This window comes from Schistocerca americana, chromosome 1 (genome assembly GCF_021461395.2).
Source record: "Schistocerca americana isolate TAMUIC-IGC-003095 chromosome 1, iqSchAmer2.1, whole genome shotgun sequence".
Classification (NCBI taxonomy): domain Eukaryota; kingdom Metazoa; phylum Arthropoda; class Insecta; order Orthoptera; family Acrididae; genus Schistocerca; species Schistocerca americana.
In genome coordinates this window covers 352,707,332-352,730,312 of record NC_060119.1, presented here as the reverse complement: position 1 = coordinate 352,730,312, position 22,981 = coordinate 352,707,332, and the positions used below count along the sequence as shown (strand labels likewise).

At 43.8% G+C, this 22,981-nt stretch overlaps 1 protein-coding gene across 1 annotated transcript in view; it reads right to left on the bottom strand.

The window, feature by feature from the left end:
- LOC124550602 overlaps window positions 1-22,981 on the bottom strand; it is a 1,053,220-nt gene that overhangs the window by 703,263 nt on the left and 326,976 nt on the right. Inside the window, exon 3 of the mRNA XM_047125358.1 lies at window positions 10,430-10,500. The gene's annotated coding sequence lies outside the window, so the exon portion shown is untranslated. The remainder of the gene's footprint in view (window positions 1-10,429; window positions 10,501-22,981) is intronic.

Below are 22,981 nucleotides of genomic sequence, written 5' to 3'. Positions count from 1 at the left end.
GTGATACTGTTTGTGAGTAGTGTACAGAGAGAAAAACTATATTTTTGGTCGGTACTGCAGTCTAGTGACTCATTTCAGAATCACGTGAAGGAATGAGCAACATGCCGCCGTAAGCAGATCCGCCATTTTCTACAATCTTTGTTGTTATGAGATATGAGGCTGCGTTTTGCGCAGCATTTGTAAATATTTCACTTTCTACACATTTAAGTGCAATGTTACATAGTAAAGCTATTTGCAATACACTGTTAATTCTTCATGTATAGAATTTTATTGTGAGTAAAATGGTACGCATTTTTAGAACTATTTATATAACATGTGCTCAGTTAAAGCATACTTCGTCGGTCGTGCATCATTTTATATCTTGGAACAGATGGTCTTTTGTCATGGAACATGTGATGCATACAAATTAACTGAGTTTATTTCTAGTCTTCAGAATCTTACCTGTCTTAAAACGGAAATTTGTGTTGGTTTCCAATAGATTCTATTTGAATATGTGTTTAAGTTGTAATTGGCTTTTGATGAGATTTATGCTTAATTTATTTCACTTACCGATTATTAGCGTGTAGTAGAGTGATAATATAACAGATAGACTATTAAACACCGTACTCACTGCATTTTTTCCATTGCAAATTTTTAAGTCTTAATCGAATATCTGTTCGTAGGCACGTGACCATTTTGTATCTTGCAACATGTTATTGCATTTGGAAAAACCTTAATTTTCCGGGGCAATTTTCGTAATTTCAGAAACAGACTGCAGCACATAAAACGTTAATGCCATCATTTAAATATAAGAAAATATATTAGACTACTGTTTCAGGGCTGCTATCGACGAAAGTTTGAAAAGTTACCAACGTACAACACTCCCGTACTCAGAAATTTTGGAGATAATGCTGTTATCCGTAAAGAAGCACTATCTTCAAAAATTATACACAAATATTTATTCAGAGTTGGAAAGATACCCGAAGTTGGGAACTTGTTTTAAATGTTCAGAATTGTAAAATGTGCACTTTACAAACCGCAGAAACTGAGTATCTTATAGCTAAAATAGGAATTTTTACGTTGAAACCAGTGCATTAAGTATAACAACTTGCAGGGACCTGAAGTAAGCTTTGTCGTAGGTAAATCAGGCAGGAGATTTCCGTTCGCTGTCAGAATTCTGGAAAATGCAATTAACATTCAAAGGAGATTACTTAGAAAATTCTTGTGCAGCCCATTCTAAAAAAATTATTAGTCAAGTTTGTGGAAGCCATACCAGATAAGATTAATAGGGCATACTGAGAGTACACAAAGGATAACACAAATCGTCTTGGGCATGACTGAGTCACGGAATGGGATCACGGTAACAAAACCTGAAATGACAGAATTTTGTGAGAAATATAGGATTGTACTGCAGGCCCTAAGCACGTCTCTTGAAGGGTACGCGGCGACAAGATTAGACCATTGTGTTCCGGTGCACTACTAGCAGCTACATTTCCCACTTCCCATACACAGAAGGAAAGGAAAGGAACACTGATACGTGGTTCAGTGGGGGACCACACCCCACCATGCACTTCATAGTGGTTTGCAGTAAATGTAGGTAGATGAATCGTCATTGTTAGTGAGGTTCTTGCAGTCGAAACACAAGTTTCTAAATAGCGATATTGCTTTCTGCTGCTGCCAATGCATTTAGCCACTTTTCTGAGCGATTCACCATTTTCGAAATATTTCCTCCTTAAAACTTCCAGTCTTGGGGCAAGGGGCTGTCACAAAAGCCCAGGATGAAGCAGTGCGCCGGCCGAAGTGGCGCTGCAGTCTGGAATCGCAAGACCGCTACGGTCGCAGGTTCGAATCCTGCCTCGCGCATGGATGTTTGTGATGTCCTTAGGTTGGTTAGGTTTAACTAGTTCTAAGTTCTAGGGGACTAATGACCTCAGCAGTTGAGTCCCATAGTGCTCAGAACCATTTGATGAAGCAGTGCAGTTCTAGCTGTGTTTTTACAGCAGATGTTCGAGGTTGAATGATTTTAAGAATCAACACAATTCCAATAGCTCGCTGCTTTCTAACCTTTCTGAGACCCCTGAGTACCATCAGATATTAGATAGTATGCCCTACCCTATCCTCTCACTGCTCCGTCTGCTAAATGAAAAAAATTTGTAAGGTGGCGTGGTCTCCTGACGTTCATTTTTTACATATTTCGACCTCACCATCGTATTCTGCGTATCAAGACGTTTCATTCGAGCCCAAACTCGATAGGGTAGTGTCAATTTTACATATTTCCATTTAATCGATATGTAAACATAGTAAATAAATTGTAAGTGCACACCAAGCTTAAAAAGTTTAGGCTGGCGTACACAAACATTCAAGACACAACGGCCACTGGAGTTTTTGTTCGGCGGAGGCAACCAGCCCCCTGGAAAGTCAGTAGGAGGGTGAGTTAGCATGCAGCTGCGCCGGCCAGCTGACTGCCCAGGGACCAAAACAGTTTTTGCCAGAGAAAGGGGATAATGGCTTTCGTGTTCACCTTAAGGGCAAAATCCGCTGTATTTTTTGGGAGAGGGCCAGCATACGCATTTTTTTGATGGACCTAGTGCGAAGTTTCAGAGTTCTCACAGGTGGACAGTAAACGCCTAACAGAGATGCTATATATTTCCGGATTGGTCGGCTTAAACTGAGCGCCATTCTCCCGTTTGTAAGAGTAACGCTGATTGGCGGACTATTTCTGACGCAATGTGCCGAAGAATGAGGGAAAGACAGCGGAAGATATACCCTTTCGTTTTTTGCGTGGAGAGGGGTAGTTCTGGTGATGCTCTTGAAGTGGGAACACGTAGCGTGAGCGAGTGCGCTCGTGCGTGTACACAGAGAGCGAGGAACAAAGTCTCTACTCAGTATTGCACTGAGAGAGCACCTCTGTCGCTAGCGAATTCGCTCATGATTAAGTGTTTGTTCACTGTATCGGCCGCGACAGTTAATGTGCGGTGTGAACTTAGACAGAGTATTAGTTAGAGCTTGTGAGCGAGCATTGAGTGGCATCGCGGTGGACTGGTTATCTGACCAGTGTACCATGTCAATAGTTAGACCAGGGACAGATAGGAGTCCTTGACTTCACCAAGGCGTAGTGAGAGTTCGACTGGCGAATGTCAATCCAGATAGAAAGAGATAGTTTTGTTATTTTTCAGCGGCAAACGATGCTGGCAATAGTCATCGCAGCTCACAGTCTAGTGCGCTACAGTGTAGGTGAGCCCCATCTTACCTCCATTAGAAATAACATACTTATTCACTTCACTCCATTATATTTCTCACGCGACAGCCTCGACCGTACTTAGAAAAATTCAATCAGATAAATATTCAAGTTGAGTAGGTGCGGCTCTCAGCCATTCTGCCGAGTAAATAACATTCTTAAAGGAAAGGGATAAAAGAGCTTTCCCACATTTTGTATATAAATTTCATTAACAGGATTCCTATCCATAAGAGGTAATCTATTCCGAAATAACCCGGAAATTTGTGTATCAGTTTATAAATAAAAGTTTCACTTGATTTTCTCAGATTTAAAAGAAAATAATATTTTCTTTCGTTTAATGTTTTTCTCACACTAAATAGCAATGCTCCAGTATCCAAGTATCCCACTAGTTACGTAGGAAAATAGAATATATTTGTGTCTTTTCCTTGCAGCAGACGACTCCAGAAGATATTTATTGCTGAAAGTTTTTCAGGCATTTCTGGTATGTTAGGAGTGTCTGACTTCTGTAGTAGTGTGGGGTGGAAATTGCTTCCTGCAGGAATCAAAGGGTACTTGTCAGATAAATCCGTTGCACAATTTGTCAACATGACACCCACATACTGATAATTTTTTCTGAACATCTGCATTTCTAAAACGATGAAAAATAAATGATATTTAGTTTCTGCAGGTGTTTCATTAAACTCGGAACTATTTGGTCAATTACATCAAATGTATTTGCCGTTGGGAATATGGACAGCCGTAAGCTGTATAATGAAATGATGACAATGAAAATCTGTGCCACACCAGGCCTCAAACCCAAGTTTCACCATCATCGGAAGCAGTCACCTTACCATTAGACTCTCCGAGCACGATTCATGGATGGACACAAACTTCAATATGTCGTCAACCATGCATGCAACGAACACTGCATCGTTCTTCTGAACAAAACAGGACCTGCAATATCACAACTAGTCAAGTCTTATTCTCAGTGCTCCGTTGCCTCTACCTACAATTGCTTCTCAGACAAGAAAGCTGACTATCCACATTGGGTTCAAATGGTTCAAATGGCTCTGAGCACTATGCGACTTAACTTCTGAGGTCATCAGTCGCCTAGAACTTAGAACTAATTAAACCTAACTAACCTAAGGACATCACACACATCCACGCCCGAGGGAGGATTCGAACCTGCGACCGGAGCGGTCGCTCGGCTCCAGACTGTAGCGCCTAGAACCGGACGGCCACTCCGGCCGCCTATCCACATTGGGAGTAGACACTTGTTACGAAACATGCTTCCTCTGCACCACTCCTCTCCATAGCAACACTTGCTTCATCCACACCCTGCATCCCCATTTAAAGTCAACAAAGCCAAAATGTGCGCACTATACTTAGTACAACTGTTTGTAAATCACTTGATTGTTGGACTGTTTACTTCTGAACTTGCAGAAATTGGAATACTTCAGGCTGCTAATGCTTTGGGTTAATCCAGTGCCACAAATAACAATAATAATAATAATAATAACAATAATTAATAATAATAATAATAGTTTACTCATCTTTCTTCGGAGAAGAAAAACTTCATAGCCAAGATCGCAATAAAACACTGTATTGTGGCGCCGTAATTGGCTTGATGTGTGATCATATGGATCTAATGTTGTGGCGATTTGCGTACGTGGTAATTTTAACTTGTACTTTTGGCGTACCAACGCATCATTCATGTCATATGTTGTGCATCTGAAGATTCAACAGAAAGATTTTGTGCTCATCTGGCACAATATGTTCATACTAACCTGTACGAAGACCTATGACAGTAACATAGTCTTACCGAAACTGGTCATCCACAACACAGTGTTTTATTGCGATCTTGGCTAAGAAGTTTTTAGTAAGAATACAGTATAGCCGTTACAGCAGTATAGTAGCCATTGTATAGTTAATGTGGTGTTGTGTTGTCAGCTACTAGTTTATTGTTGTGAAGTGAACAATGAAGCAATTTATGGTCTGTTGCTGGAGCTATCTAAACTGACTGAAGACATTTTCATAAGATATTTAAGCACATGTGATGTATATGTATCCATTATACTGTCATAGGTGCATGGTACAATTTACAAAGCATGTTTGTAGAGGGTGGACTATGTGAGGAAGATTTTGTTGATACATTCATTTCACTTGCTATAACCTCCACCATATTGTGTCACGCATTAACGGTAGTACTTGAGAAAAAAATCTAATTATTTGTAACTTATGTAATGCATATTACAGTCTTATAAAATATTAATGGCCTTTTAAAAATAGTTTAGTTTTGTGACTTAAGCACAACTGAAACCTTTTCCTTTTATCGGTCGGAAAATAACATTTTACTGCTCAGGTTGGGAACTGTCACAGTGCCTTCAATAGGCGCTGACGACACATTTTGCAGGTTGCAGCAAGATCAGTCCCTACAGTTCAGATGAATTCAGAATTAGCAACGCCGGAACTGAGCGGCTAGGCCAGAAGACGGCATCCTCAGCGCTCCAGCCAGACCACCGGAAGGCAGAGGTGACGATAGAGGTTGTTGGCAAACCGCACCTCTTCGTGCATCCACTGTGTAAGTAGGACAACAAATAACCATCTGCGAGGTGGCTGTTCAGGCTGGTGCCCGAGCTCTGGACTGCAGTTCTGTCGCGGCCAACAACCTCAACATCTACACTATGCCACACAAAGAACTGGGCTATCAACTTCTGGACAGTCCGACATCACCTCAGCTGGGACACTACTAAGTGATCGGTGACACGCTCATTGGAACTTGGCGATAATTGCACTGTTGTTCTTCTGCCCAACAAGATAGTGTCAGACTGAAGGTTCTATCTTTGCCCGACTTAGATATTTCATTACTGTTGGCTCTCAATACTTCTTCAACGAAATGCCCCGTGAGAGTTGTTATACGTTTCTTCATCTTGATGAACCTTGGGTTTGGACTTTGGTTTTAAACCCGACTTATTTTTCCGTTTCAACTGACAGTTATTAGGACTTCAAGACTCTGCTCATTGTAGAGGATGTGACTAGAGACTGTTTTTAACGAAAAGCGTTGATAATTTGAAATTTTATTCGCTCTTTCAAGTATCACAGAACCAATTGTGATTCAGGAAGTCTCTTACTTACAATCATTTATTTGGTTCACTTACTGAAGTCATTTTTATTTCACTTATTAAGAACCATCATTTCTTTTGCTTCAGTGTGGAGAATAGTTTTGTGGAAATTGTGTTCAATATACTTTTGTTTGTTCTCTATAAAGGTATTACAACTCTCTTATTTCGGGTGATACGATGGAGGCTTGGAAACGTGTCAAAGTGCGCTCCTCAAGTTGTTGCCCCCTGCTCTCATGGCTACCATTCAGAGTGAAACCCTGTGATAACCTTTTAATTTTGGCTTTCCTCTTCTATTCTCTGGAGGTCAAATTGCGTGTTAACGCTTCACTGATCCACGATTGGTTTCAAATGTTTCGCACGAAACCGAAGTCTCATCTTTCTGTGACGTTATTTGTCCGTTCGTCCCAGACCGGAGAGAGTGGGCGCAGCGCTGTGGGTCTCCATGAAAGGGAGAGTACTTGGTTCAGAAAATTTTGACGGGCCTGCATGTAGAGGCATGCAGCCGGAAGTGAACGTGCCGGAATTACCGGAGTACCACGGTCTGCAGGCTGAGTGTGAATGGAAACTTTCCCTGAGGGCGCAAAAATGGTTTATTCGAAAACGAGTCTTCAGCAAACGCCTTATTTGCCCTCAAATGACGGCTTTTAGGTTAGAAATTCCGCGCAGATGTTGGCCGAGTCACCGTATCGTCGAACAGTGCCCGCCGCACGGGAAGCAGAGGACGAACGAGGCCAAGTGCCTCCTCTGCGGGTACGGAGCCGTTTCGCGAGCAGGGACGCGTGGATAACGAGCTGGCCGAGTGCGCGTCTGTGTGCCGTCAAAAGCGGGCAGAACGGGCGGCAGCCGTGAAGACGCAATACGAGCTGTCAACATCGAGCGTTCTAGCAGTTCGTGCTCGCATGCTGTGAGAATTCTGATGCGAGGTGCTGTTTTCTTTTGCGTGTGTGAAGATGCATAGAGAAATCGAAGAAATACAGGGGTGAGGCCGACCGCGGTGGCCGAGCGGTTCTAGGCGTGTCAGTCCGGAACCGCGCGACTGCTACGGTCGCAGGTTCGAATCCTGCCTCGGGCATGGATGTGTGTGATGTCCTTAAGTTAGTTAGGTTTAAGTAGTTCTAAGTTCTAGGGGACTGATGACCTCATTGTTAAGTCCCATAGTGCTCAGAGTCATTTGAACCATTTTGAACAGGCGTGAGGGAGACGTCTAAACCAACAGGTATAGGATTAGAAGCATCCAGCCTCAATAAGAACCCGGAGCTCGCGTGGAAAAGGCAAATTTTCCCTGTTACATCAAATGCCCGGAGATGCACCACTACAGCGTCGTCGTAAGGCCTCTGTTTTGGTTGGTCGATTCGGAGGAGGGGATCAAACAGTGAGGCCATCTGTCCCATCGGATTAGGGAAGGACGGGGAAGGAAGTCAGCCGTGCCCTTTCAAAGGAACCATCCCCGCATTTGTCTGAAGCGATTGAGGGAAATCACGGAAAACCGAAATTGGGATGGCTGGGCGCGGGTTTGAAACGTCGTCCTCCCAAATGCGAGACCAGTGTGCTAACCACTGCGCCATCTCGCTCAGTCTAAGGCCTCTGTAGTGAGGAAGGAACGGAAAAAAGCTTGCGACAAGTTACGACATTGAGTCAGTCCTTGAAGAGTACTGGTGTAGGTGGTACTCGTTCCGCGAAAGGCAGGTACCTTCTTCCTGTCCTTGTTTAATGCGCTTGTAATCAACACAGCATTTAGAATGAGATTCTCATTCTGCAGCGGAGAGTTGTGCAAGGTTCGCAGGAGAGCTGCTGTAAAGTTTGGAAGGTAGGAGACGAGGTACTGGCAGAAGTACAGCTGTGAGGACGGGGCGTGAGTCGTGCTGGGGTAGCTCAGTTGGGAGAGCACTTGCCCTCGAAAGGCAAAGGTCCTGACATCGAGTTTCGGTCCGGCACACAGTTTTAATCTGCCAGGAAGTTTCAACACAGCATTTACACCGCATTGCGATATAAGAAAGCTACATCAAAACTAAGTTTTTTATCCGTGAGCAATATAATTGCAGATACGTATTTTCCGTCACGACGACTGCGGCGAAGCTTAGTACTGTGGCCTCCAGAGCACGCCAAAAGCGTTCATGAGTCATTCTGATCCATGATGCGTTGGAACTATGACCCGTTCCTTCGTATCGTTCTTGAAGCGTCGGTGTGGTCGTGCGAGGTCTCAGCCGCGGCCGGAGTTTGGAGTCGCACCGGTCGCATTATTGCTCTGAAGATTAAGTAGGAAATGTTTATTGTCGATCCCAAATAAATATATTACGCTACTACACTAGCGAAGGAGTCCAAATAAGGGCCGCCGAGGTCTCTTTCACTGGCGAAATGCGATTAAATTTATCGGCGCTTCAAAATCAATGATTAATGGGCTTTAGCTTCGAACTGCGGATTTCTAAATCTCCCCACGGGACTCGGCAAAGCACCGCGCCACCTGTCAACAGACCGCTTACAACTTGTTTCTGGCAACTTAGGCAGGTAATATACAAAAAAAGGCCAGAACAGGATAGCAATTGAAAGACAACAGGTAAAAACCCATACAGAAACACCAGACATCAAGATTCCATGGGTGAACGCGTAATTTATTAGATCTATCCAGATACGGTACATTTGCTAAACAACAACTACAATTGTCTAGTGCTCCACGCTCTAAAATAAGACCTCTTACTAGAGCGCACCTGAACATTAACTAAACCACATCACTCCTAGAAAATCGAAAAACGACTAATAAGAATTCGATGGGAATGCATTTTTGAACAATCGAAGGTCTTCGTGTTGTAAAAGTGATACTGTTGCTAACAAAGTGTAAGTAGAAGTACAATGAAAACGTATTTCATGGAAAAAAGTTAGTAAATTGTTTATTATTCCAAAAGTAAGTATCGTAATTGTTAATACATCCATCCCACTGTGACACAAGACTGTCAATGTCTTCACTGAAAAATGTTCGCGGTACCGAGGCGTGCACCTCTTCGACCGAAGCTAATCAACGGCTACGTGTGTCTTCCTTCATGGCTCCGAAAATATTTAAATCGCATGGAGAGGTAAGGAATTTTAGGAGGATGTGTAAGATTTTCTCAGCCAAACTTCTGTTGTGTAGTAGGAACAACATGCGGCCCTGCCCAAATTCGTCGCCGTCGATTTGCTGTCTCACTGTGGGATGAATTTATTATCAATTACGGCGATTACTTTTGAAATAATAAACACATTACTTAGTTTTCTTCTATGTGCGTCGTTTACATTTGACTGGCCCTTACATCACCAACGCCCAAGTTTATAAATATTAACCACTTCAACATTTTTTTCGGAGTGAAAGACACTGATGTACAGTTGTTTTAATTAATGTCGCAGTCAGAAGTAACAGTATAAAAAAATATTTCTTGCGGCAAACGCATTTCATGGACAGGAATTGCTTAGGAACGGGCGACAGCAAACTGTTTTGCAAACTTGTTCATTGGGTTGCCTGCGTCTAGAAGTGCATCCTACTAATCCTTTGACTGAAGACCACAACATGGCCGGACTCACTGCAATACAGAGGCAAACACATTCAATCCCCTATTTCGCGCACCACCCACAGCACATTCTCTTCAAAAATGGTTCAAATGGCTCTGAGCATTATGGGACTTAACTTCTGAGGTCATCAGTCCCCTGGAACTTAGAACTACTTAAACCTAACTAACCTAAGGACATAACACACATCCATGCACGAGGCAGGATTCGAACCTGTGACCGTAGCAGTCGCGCGGTTCCAGACTGTAGCGCCTAGAACCGTTCGGCCACTCCGGCCGGCCACATTCTCTTGTTTCTCATTGTAAGCTAAACGTAAAGAAAGAGCTTTTCGTGTGCGTGCAATGCCGTAGATATTTCATAAGTATACATATTTTATTTTTATGCGGGCCTCACGTATGTAAAGCATCTTTTGCGTTGCAGTCTATAGGTAAAGCCTCCGAAAGCGAGAAATGTTTTCCAGACGATAGCTCTGTCTGTGAATCACGTTAATGCCAAAGTCTAAACACTAACCACAACCGAAACTAGAATGGTTTAAAAAGCATCGCTGTTCCTGGCCATTTCGCAGCTTGCGTGTTACCTTGCTCGCGGGTTCACGGAGTATCCAGCGAAAGGGCTCGTGGTGAATGACGAAGCGTAAGAACGGACCACCTGTGAACAGAGAGACATCAAATTTAAAATCAGAAACTTCATTTCGATTCTATCGAGAGGAGCAGAAAGTCAAAAAGAGCTTTTTTCGTTCGTCGCTAGATATGGGAACTCATAATGAAACAGGAAAGAATAAGTTGTACCCTATAGGAAGAATGCCCTAAGCTTGAAGTCAGCTTCGGAAACTTTGAAAGTTGTAAACCAGAGTGACCAAAGCGGACTTTGGATTCATCTCATCCTTAAACGGTTAGAGAGCACCTTGATCGTTGCTTACAAAAGTTTTCGTTACAGGCGCACTTTCGTCGCTGTCCACGTAGACAATAATGTTTTATGCGTGTAACCAGCCTAATGTTTACATTTTTAAGGAAAATGATTATGGCTGGCCGCTGGCTTCTTCGCGTGAAACGTATGACCATAATTTACAGCACCTGACGAAGGCAGCAAGACCAGTGCTCGAAAAAAGAAGACGTGATGAATATTTCGCGAATGCACAGATGTAAGGCAATGATATCAATGATATTTAGTTCTGTTATACTGATACACGTAGCGCTAGAACTTAAGCCAAGTAAGAACTTGATATGTGAAGTGTTTCATACGGTTTCTTAAAGTGTTCATGTTACTTGCGTTATTCATATAGATAAACTATAGTGCCATCAAGAAATAAAAACTGTGACAGAACGACAGTATAAAAATTAATTAGGAGATAACCGCGTGCAAGTAGATTACCGCCCTTGTTGGTTGATAAAAAAAAGTCATGTGACTAGGGCCTTCCGTCGGGGAGACCGTTCGCCGGGTGAAAGTCTATCGATTTGACGCTACTTCGGCGACTTGCACGTCCATGGGGATGAAATGATGATGAGGAGACAACACAACACCCAGTCCCTGAGGGGAGAAAATCTCCGACCCAGCCGGAAATCGAACCAGGGCCCTTAGGATTGACATTCTGTTGCGCTGACCACTCAGCTACCGGGAGCAGACTGTTGGTTGGTGACCAAACGCAAATGTGCCAACGAATTTCTCACTGATGTTAGAATTCTTTTAAGAATAATCCAGCTGATTTTGTGCTCCAAATTTGTACCGTGAATGTCACAAGGGATCACCACATTAGTCACAAAACTCACTGGTTTCCGAATTGCTCTTGTGTATTCTGGCAGTGAGTTTGATGATAAAATATGGTAATAGGCTCACCGTGAATGTCACGATGGATCACCATATCAGTCAAAAAACTCATTGGTTCCCTCATTGCTCTTGTGTATTCTGGCAGCGGGTTTGATGATAAAATATGGTAATAGGCTCACTGGACAAAATTAGTCACCCCAGTGCGCACGCACAGATGAATCGTTAAGCCTTTACAGATGGGGCAGCGATCGGTTGTCGTGCTCAACCACGCGCGCACTGCTTTTACGTGAGCATAAGGCACTAGTGGAACAATCGAGGCCAAGAAAGACGACGTCAGAATTGTGGCCGGAGAAAGATCCTGACGGGACCGGAGACGTGTTTCACGGCTTATGAATCAAAATCGCTTCCAAACCCGACAGGAACTGCTGCAGGCAGTAAATGAAGGTCAATCCCCACCTTTAGTGAGGACACTGCGACAGTAACTGCATGCAATGAACATCAGCAGTCGGTCTCTTCGAAAAAGGCCATTACTCACACAGGCACACATAAACAACACACCAGGCTGGAAGAATATGTGACTGGTTATATGAACTCTACCTCATTTTATCACATCTCGATTGGCCTACAAAATCACCTTACTTGTACTCCATAGAAAGTCTGTGGGACGTACTGGAACAGCGAGTTTACGCCGACATGAGCATCCCTGCAATTTTGAGGAATTGCGAAATAAAATCCTCAACGAGGAGCTTCACCTCGAATCGACGTACTTCCACAACGTTGTGGACCCCTTTCTAACCGATTCCAGGCGGTTATCAAATCCAGGGGCGGAATTACACGGTATTAAATGATCCTTGTAACGATATCTCTAGGGGTGACCTTAGTAAGTGTGTGTACAAAGTGGCAAGTTCCACTGTAGGTTTGCCGGCCGGAGTGGACGAGCGGTTCTAGGCGCTACAGTCTGGAACCGCGTGACCGCTACGGTCGCAGGTTCGAATCCTGCCTCGGGCATGGATGTGTGTGATGTCCTTAGGTTAGTTAGGTTTAAGTAGTTCTAAGTTCTAGGGGACTGATGACCACAGATGTTAAGTCCCATAGTGCTCAGAGCCATTTGAACCATTTTTTTCCACTGTAGGTTATGAGATGGATCACGTGAAGGATGAATGCAGAGCTATACCGTCTGGAATTTTTATATGCATAAGAAAGCAAAATGATGTGCAAATTAGGTTTCAAGTTGACGGCTGCTTTACATAAATCGCAGTGTCTCATAGTAGGGAAACGAGATGTACAGCTGAGATACATTTTGCATCAATTACATATCTAAGAACGTGCGTGAGCTTCGTTTCAAGCGGAACAGGGAGTGCAAAAATAAGTGTTATGAAAGAAAATTGAAAATACTTTTACTGCGAAATAAGAACAAAACAATAAGCCAAATACGGTTTTCTTATAAAATATTTTAATTACCTTGATCTCATAGACCTATTACTTTAAAATTGATTACTAGTTTCAGTTGCTAAACAACTATCTTGATATCTGTAAAAGTAACAAAAAATGGTTCAAATGGCTCTGAGCACTATGGGACTCAACTGCTGAGGTCATTAGTCCCCTAGAACCTAGAACTAGTTAAACCTAACTAACCTAAGGACATCACAAACATCCATGCCCGAGGCAGGATTCGAACCTGCGACCGTAGCGGTCTTGCGGTTCCAGACTGCAGCGCCTTTAACGGCACGGCCACTTCGGCCGGCTAAAAGTAACAAGAAACAGAAAATTCCCTTAGGTTAAACTGTCTTTCAGAATATTCAGGAACACTCATTGTTCGGAAGTAATGACCGTTAAGTAGTGATAATATTTTCTATGATCTTCAATAAATATGTTGCAACTTGGGATACAGAAGGTGCCGGTCCGACGGACCGCTTTGAGCTTGTCTTGCACAGAAGGCAGCGACATGCACTGACGTCTTCCCTTGGCCCTCCGTACGCGCGCGTCGACTGGGAGGAAGCACCATAGCCAAAGCGGCAGTCCTTAATAAGTACTTTTACCATTTATGACCAGTATTCATTTATTTATAGGTGTAAATTACAATCTTTGATTTTTGTCATTCTTTAAATGGCTACCTTCTCATAGTTGCTCTTGTATGTTCCTGACTGTACTGCGAAACTGACATTTGTACTGTGATTTGAATTTTTCCTACACGTTGTCGTATTTATTTTATAATTTGTATTGTACATCATATAGTTAATAATAATTCTATTTTGTTACTGTAATTGCAACTGTGTGCACTTGCGCGCTACATTTTGGTCCATCTCGCACTTTTTGACTGGCGCTGACAAGCACACACAGCAGTTAGTGTTCTGATGGGTCCAAATGTGGACATCCACGCTCGACCAAATTTTCGTATTTTATTTTACGTCTCTGATAAAAACGTTTAGAATTCGTAACGGGGATGTGTTAATTTCATATTCATGCACATTTCTTAATAAGCGTGGTATGTTCTTATGTTTACAATTCTCAGTTTTCAATTAATTTATGTTTTTAAGCTGCTGTAGTGTCTTTATTTTTAACGAAAGAAAATGATTCGGTTGTCTCCGTAGGCTCAGAAACGCATTGTGTAACTTCGTTGGTATAACCAACTATGTATCGAAAACCTGACTCATTAGTGAGCGTGGTATGTTTTCATCAAATTTATTTGCCTGTTTACATAATATTTCTTAAAACTGTTACTTGTTCACATTGATCTGATAAGTATTTTCCATCTATTTACATAGTTCCGAGGTACACTATCAGACGATGCCAGTCTACCTCTTGCTGGACGTTGACACAGAGTCTTTGCCATCAGTGTGGTACGTTACCCCTACTTAACGGTCACTGCTTTGAAATAAAATATGTTCTCGAAGATAGTTAAAGTCAGTTTAACTTATGGCGATTTTCTGTTTCTTGTCAGCAACCGAACCCAGTAATCATTTTTAAAGTTATCTTTTTTCCGATCAAGACGATTAATTTATTATATAATTTAAAAAAAAAACAATTTCAGAAATATCAGGTACTGCCAAAGTAAGGATATTCGCCATGAAGTAACACCTCCAGTTACACCTTTACATCCGATGACCACTAATAGTTTGGGTCTCCTAGGCCAATTTTCATGGGTTACGACTCTGTCGCCGTGGTAGCATCATTATACTCCGACTACGATAGACTCATAACCCCTGGAAAATAGCCTAGGAGAACAAACCGATCGTGGTGATTCAAAGTGAAACTGGTGCTGTTATTTGATTACAAATAATTACTGAAGTTGCGGAACCTGCATCATCATGTTCCACTTCCTGGGAAAGAAGAAAATAACGCTACTCTGGTGAGAGGGTCCGTCTATGTAGCTGAGTGGTCATCACGTTTGACTGGCATGTGGAGGTCCCAAATTCGATTCGCAGTACTGCCAGAGATCAATCCTTGGTGGAAAAAGTGGAACAAGGTGCTCTTTTCCTTGTGATGCAAGCTGAGGAGCTACTTGACCCAGTAGTAGACACTTCAAATAACGATTACTGATAACTGCCGGGAGAGCGGTGGTGCTGACCTCAGGCCCCAGTACACCACATCCAGTGATTCCATTGGCATAGGATGACACGGCAGTTGTCGGTACCGATGGTCCACCAATGTTTTAGGGCTGGAGTTTACGTTTTACTTTTACTCCGTTGAGTGTGCACATCTTTGTACATCTGCTAAATGAAAATCGCTGAGTATAGTATTGCTCCAATCTGTACATAATAACAAGATTGGACCCTCCTTGGGATACTGTCCACAAGGTGGGAAAGGCATTGTTTCCCATTTGGTTGATTCTCAACTCCTGGAAGAAGTTGTCCATGAAGTCGGCGCTGTTTTCGTTCTCGTCACCAGTGACGAACCCACAGCCGAACCGTTGACGGCAGGCCTGGACAATGGGTTGGACGATCCTGTCGAGATACTGCACAGTCCTCTACCACCGGCAAGGGGCACCCGACGTCCGTGCAAGATACCTGCCCTGAAACATGATCAACTCACCTCCCTGCCGGTCCCGTGGGGCTGGATATCTGGCACGTGCAACGGTACATGAGTCATACTGAACGTCGTGAGCAACCCATTGTTACAACTGAAATTCCAAGAACATAACACAAACTGAATGTTGCCATATTGTCACGTCATTACCGTTTGACAAAACCACAAATGCTGTTCGTTACTTGCAGACACCATTGAAGCTCCGTCGTGCATTGCGCAATTAACGGTCCAGGAAGAAGACCATTTGCAACAAAATATCGCTCTTCCTCACACTGCTGGTATCGCTGTGGAGACGATCGGAAAAATATACTTATGTGGATATGCTGTCTGTTCTTTCGGACATGTCCGAAAGAACAGACACGATAAAAGTATGTAGTTCTGGCAATACCGGCCATGACCTTCTTCTTCTGTGCGGATGCACACATGTTCCCCGAACTGTTACGGGACTTGGTAAGAATGTCTTCCATGAGTAATGAGTGTGTTGTGGTGGGACACTACGAATGTAGTGTGTGGACATACAAGGTGAGAATGTGAGTCTCGCGGGAGGCGTGCGCGAGATAGCCCTGCAGTCACTCTATCCAGTGTTCCCTCGGTGGCTCAGATGGATAGAGCGTCTGCCATGCAAGCAGGAGATCCCGAGTTCGAGTCCCGGTCGGGGCACACATTTCACCTGCTCTGTTGATATATATCAACGCCCCTCAGCAGCTGAAGGTATTAATATAATTCTAAGATCAGAACATGTCGGTGGGAAATTCTTACCCCCCTGCAGTACCGGCTTGGCAACCTCCGATTACCATCTTTCGGTTCCATTAAGGGAGAGACGCGAGATCAGCGCTACGAGACTGTGGGGCATGCTCGGCAAACGGTGTGTCACTGTCTTCGGAAAGTTGGAACGGATTCGCGTTGTAAGGGTATTTTCAAATTTGCAGAACGATGGAAAAAATGGGGGTAAAGAAACGGAGGTTGTCTTGAAAAGTTACAGAAAGTGTGCAGGCTAAGATAACGTACATGGTTTGCATAAAAATGAAGACTAAAAAGTTTAAAAACTGCTGCTCATTACATGGTCCCTGCATCTATCCGCCTCCAACACTCTTCTTCTCAGAACTCAGGCGAATCCTTCACTCGTTGGTGAAGACAAAACATTCCATTATCCCAGTTTCCATTCCAAGGGCATACTTACAGACATTTTTCGCGCACCACGATACTGGAGAGTTCGCATTGTTGTTCGTAATGGGCGCCTAGGAGGCAAATTGGTCCCGTGGAGACAGTTGTGTATTGCCTGGACCGATGCAGCCTTCCGAAATGCCTCTAAAAAGGCAGCTACTGCAGTAACATTCGTCGCGACAGGTTCAGTAACTGTACTGAAATTTTAAAAACTTTCATCCCTATTTCACTGTCGCAGTCGCACAGTATTTGTGATATGAGTAGCTTCGATTAATAATTGATCATCTTCAGATTTATTTAGTTACGTATGTCGTTACATACGTAACATACGTAAAAATAAGTATGCAACTAGGAAGGTAAAATAAAGGATATTTTCGAGAACAGATTACACATATTTTAAGAAAGGAACTAATCATTAACTCGCGAGGTGGGCTGTACTTGAAGTGCCTTGATACTCCCATTTCTCTAACAACTTGTTTCACTCTGTGTTTCTGCGATTGGCTATGCGTCGTATTCTTCCAAACCCTGTTCGCAATTTTCGCTGATCCAAATCGTAACGACTAAGAGAGTACCCCTTTAGAGATCAGAGTGGTCGCAGTACCAACATAGGTACAGAGATTATTTGAATTTCTTTCCATTAACATTTCTAACTGAAGGGCACGTTTTCTTACTTAGCTGGCATTAAATGATGCGGAGATTACGAGCGATGTTGATGTACCTTACTTTAATTTTTTGCTTCTGCGCCAAAGATCTAATGCACTGAGGCTCCAGCAGCCATTGGCCTCAGTCATTGCTGCTACTTAACATCGAGCTTTCTTCCATTTAGGTATTTTACTGGTGCACTAGTTTATTTATGTTCGAGAGAGATGAATATATGACTGGCCCTTCACCTTCATTAGCAGAGTGCCGGATGCGCGTGGCTCTCACTCGTACCAGACTCATTAGCAAGATGCAACTGGCTTGCAGGCGATGAGGAATGCAACTTCTGCCGATTAAGTCCGCTTCCTCTCTTTAGCTCTCTCCGACGCCCTTTGCGGGTCAGCAGAGCTGTAGCGACTACACAGCACAGCAACACTCTACGAATGGCGCTACAAAGATCCCAGGGTTCCCTGACCTGTCGCGGATCATCCCTACCATAGCAACTGAAACATTTTGTTACCGTACGGAACAGTAAATAAAAATTTGTCCCGAACAAGCCATGAAGGCCCAAAGGTACCGACCGGCCGCCGTGTCATCCTCACCCATATGCGTCACTGGATGCGGACATGGAGGGGCATGTGGTCAGCACACCGCTCTCCCGGCCGTATGCCAGTTTCTGAGACCGGAGCCGCTACTTCTCAATCAAGTAGCTCCTCAGTTTGCCTCACAAGGGTTGAGGGCACCCCGCTTGCCAACAGCACTCGGCAGACCGGGTGGTCACCCATCCAAGTGCTAGCTCAGCCCGACAGCGCTTAACTTCGGTGATCGGACGGGAACCGGGAACAGTAAACAGAATATTCAAAAATTCCTATTTCCAAGGCTTTTAGTGTACGCTGAACACACAACGTAAAGCTGGAGTGAGAATGGCTAAAAGTGAGAAAGAAATTAGTGTTATACTCTCCAGAGTATTCTACTCTGTGGGCAATTAAAAATTACAACAGGAAGTATAGCAAATCACGAAGTTTTAATTATTCGTTTAAGGTATAGAAGGGAGAACACATGATTAAATTTGTGGTTGATTTGTGGCTTTACAGGGTGTGAAATTCAGTACGCAGTGCTGCCATCTATAGCACCACCAACAGCTCTAACACGGCTGGATAGCAGGTCGAACTGAGCTTGGATGACAGATACTGGGTAAGTCATTCCGTTTTGCTTCAGCTCTGAGCTAGGAATCATCAGTCGTGGCTCCTGGCAAGTGGTGGAGCACCAGTCTCTTGGAAACTCATGACCAGATGTTCTCAATGGCTGGGAAATCTGGAAAAACTACGGTTCAGCGCAACAGATGAAAAGTTCTCAGTATCGAGGCAGGGCGAAACAAGACTGGCAACATGCAGCATGGAGTTATCTGGTTGAGATATGTCATGGAGATCTCTAAGATAACGCGCACCAGCCTTAACATTTTAGAAATGTAACGCCTGTTGTCCAAGCTACCATCTATGCGATGTAGACGTGATCTTGTTGTGCATTCATTGGTACCCAGTATCATCAGGCTATGTGCTAGGCCTGTATGACGATGACGAATAAAATACGGCAACGTTCGTTCTTCTTGGGTCCTCTCAACACGAATACACAGCAACGAAAACATCAGTTGTAAAGAGTAGGTGAAAAGTAACGAAGCAAGTGGTGTTATATCGTCCACTGAGAAAAGGTAACGTAGGTAGATCACAAAGAAGAAGGCCGGAAGCGTGAGGGCAGAACGGAAAGCAACATGACAGCTACGTGTGCAAGGAGAAGGAAAAGAAGAATATGATGAGGATAACGATGATGATGATTACGATAATCTTCAAAGAAACTGATATGTACCAGATCGTCTGGCAGAATGATATTAACGACAGCTCACAAAAGGTGTACAAGCAGCCTTTCTTCCATATTTAGTGACTAATGATTCCATCCATAAGCGGGACCATCGGTACCGACAAACCGCTGTGTCATCTTCAGCTACAGGCGTCATTGGATGGTGCATCTAGAGGCGTGAGGTCAACAGAACTCTCTTCCGACCATTGCCATATTTCGTGACCGCTACTATTCGATCGAGTAGTTCCTCAGTTGGCACCGCGAGATTCAGTACGCCCGTTCCAAGCATACCACCAAGAAAATATCTGACAGCAGCGGGAATCGGAACGGGGCCGTTCGCATCGCCGTCTGCTGCTCTGACCAATCAGCTACGGCGACGGAAGACTCAGGAAAGATTATGAAAGACGCACTAAAAACCTATGCTATCACGTATTTCACAGTGATTTGCAAAACATGTGCATACAGAAATCTGATGCTGACAAATGAAAGAAAAATTTAAGAAAAGGCGTCACGAAGGCACCAAAAGCTGCTGTAATATGAGTTTATTGATGGACAACTACCTTCGGTCAAGCGGCGATCTTCAAGTCACGGTTACATTACGTCAGGTGAAAAGAAGGTTTCTTAAAGTCAAGTACATAATTATCACTTATTGCATTTGTGATTTACACACTATATGAACAAAAGTATCGGTACACCTATTAGTGGACAATGATATGGGGTGTGTCCACCTTTCGCCTTTAGGATGGTGTGAACTCTGCTGGAGACACTTTCAGCGAGGTGTCTGAATGTGCGTGGAGGAACGAAATGTTCCTCTATACACACTACACGATACTGTAAAATATGTACATATTCTTCGGCATCAGCGTTTTCTTCGGCACAAGAAGGGGACTACATCCTAACCTCGAGAAACACCATCCACACCATAGCAGCACCTCCTCTGTGCTTCACTGTTGGCACTACACTACATTCAGGCATTCGCCACACCCAGACCATTCTATCTACCTGCCACGGGCTATAGCGCTTCAAAACACAGTCATACACTGTCCGGTAGCACTGCTCTTAAAGCCACCTCAAGCGTCGTTTAGCACTGCCTACAGAAATGCGTGCCTTGTGAGGAGCTGCTGAACCACTGTTATCCACTCACTGCGCTAGCTGGACAGCTGGTAGCACTTTGGAACTCACGAGTGACTCCTTCCGTGGTGTTCACGAGATTTTTGTAACCACTCTCCCCAATGTTCGACGGTCCATGTTGGTCAGTACACAACTTCTACCTTGTCTTGGTTTAGCCGTGCTCGTCCCTTCGCTTTTCGGTTTCAGAAACGCATAAGCAACAGAGAAGGCGGATTTAGAAGGATTGAAATGTACCTGATGGAGATGTTACTCAGATGACATCCAGCGTTCGAAGTCACTGAACCCATCTGACCGATGCATTGTGCTATTACCGCTTCTCTGCTACAACCCGATAATCACCGCTTTCTTTTCGCGACCTCTCATGGTCAGTTCGCATTAGATAGGTGTATCGGGATACTATTGATCAGTTAGAGCATATGCTTTTATTATCTTATAATGATAAGTGGTGTGTCACTTACACACACATCCTTTATCTCGTAATGAAAATTGTTGCATTGGAAGAGGCAGATACGGAACGTTCCTTTAACCTCACGTTGTGTTAACCAACGACTTGACGAAATTCCCTCGACTGAAACTCGTTGTCCATCAATAAATACACATAGCGGAAGCTTTTGGTGGTTTCGTGATGCCGATCTTCAAATACCGGGTAGTTATAATTAAAGTGCAGCTACTCACGGAGATCCAGCGTGGGCTTTAATTATTGTAACTTTGTAGGTACACTAACGCGATAATGTGTAACCGATTTACGCCGGAAAAAAATTAGTTCCAGTTTTGGCCACCAGGTCCAAATCTGGAGCTGTGCAGCATCTCGTCGACGTCTCCGGTGCTCATATTGAACAAACTGTGGAAGTGATCGTTAGTAATAAAATCAACATTACGGCTTTCTCACTTTTTTCACTTTTTCTGCCCATGTCGCGTTCCTAATCCATTACAGATGGAAACATTTGTATACATCTTTCTTGGATTCATAGCGTGAGATTTGCGCCTATTGGTCAAAACTGGAACTTATTCTTTTCCCAGAGTAAAACGGTTCGGCAAGGACGCATCAGAATATCTACCAAGTTTCGATGTCATACGATGATTACAGCCCACATTGGACCTCCGTGAGAAGCTGCAGTTTAATTACAACCATCCCGTACATTGAAGCTGTACAGAACTGTTTACATTAAATATATATTAGAGACAAACTGAGCTGAATATCTTTTTCGGTGTGGAGAGAGCGAACCATTACGAAGTGCAACATTCAGTGTTCTTGACAGCGCTGAAAAATCTGAGTGAAACAGCAACATTAACATAGAAGATTTGCAGAAGGGGCATGTTCCTTAGCTGCTAATCTTCAGGAATGTCGCTGCCTGTTACAATGTATGTGTGATTACGCATGGTTTCTCACACAAGAATCTGGAATATACGGGGGTTATTCAGAAAGAAAGGAACGATCGGTAGAGAAATGGAAACCACAGTGGAAGTCCGGTGAAGTTTTGCACAGGTGAGTTAGGCAGTGTCTCTAGTATGCCCGTCGATCGCGTTACGTCGTTCTTTTTAATTCTGAGCACACAGGGAGCACTTAAAGATACCTAGAACAATAGTGTCTCCCGCCAAGTACGACGGCCTGGTGAGAAATTTTGCCTGAAGCTATTCAGCCAACATTACATAACTGTCCTGCGTTTTCTTCTTCAAGACAATTCTCAGGGGCAATGAAGATGCTCGTACATCGTTTTCAATTGTAAATGTTTGATTACTCACAATACAGCCCGTAATTGTCTCCCTCTGAGTTTCATCTGTGCTCACACGAACCGCTGGCTATGAAGACAACATTTTGGCACGGGCAACGAGCTGCAGGCCAGGGTAGAGAATTGGCGGAAAGCACTGGCGGATGTCTTCTATAAAGAAGGTATTGGAAAGTTGGTACAACGCTACGACAAACGTCTAAGTCGGATCGGCGACTATGGAGATAAGTAGCTGGAAGTTGTAGCTAACTGTTGCAAATAAAACAGTTTTGATTTTCACTGTGCTTTCCATTTCGCGACCTATCGTTCCTTACTTTCCCAACAGCCCTCGTACATTTCACTACCACTATTTAAGCGCGCAACCACTCCACCTTCTACAGGCATTTTAACGCAATCTTCATCACTCTTCAGTGAACACCGTAAACAGACGTCAGAGGGTCTCCGATCTGGTGGCCGTGGGGGACAGAAAATGAGGCAGGCACGACATAACCATCTGGCTGTCAGGAAGTGACAGTCGTCGTCGGTTACAAAACGCACGGCCCCACCTCCATATTTGCGCTCACATGGCGCAGCAAAAATTTTGTCGGCGGCCGCACGACAAAGAGATCGCAAGCACCGCTGCGCCGCGTCCCTGGAGCTCAATGTCAGCGCCATTGTGTCCGCACACGGCGGCCGGTCTTCCTCCAGGGCCTCGACAGTGCCGCTGACTGACGCTGCGTCATTTCTCGTGACACGTTTTTTTCCCGTTCGTCTCCGCCGACCTCGCGGAAATTGACGCCCACGTAATCGTCATATCGGTAGACACACTCGCGGAATTCGCTCAA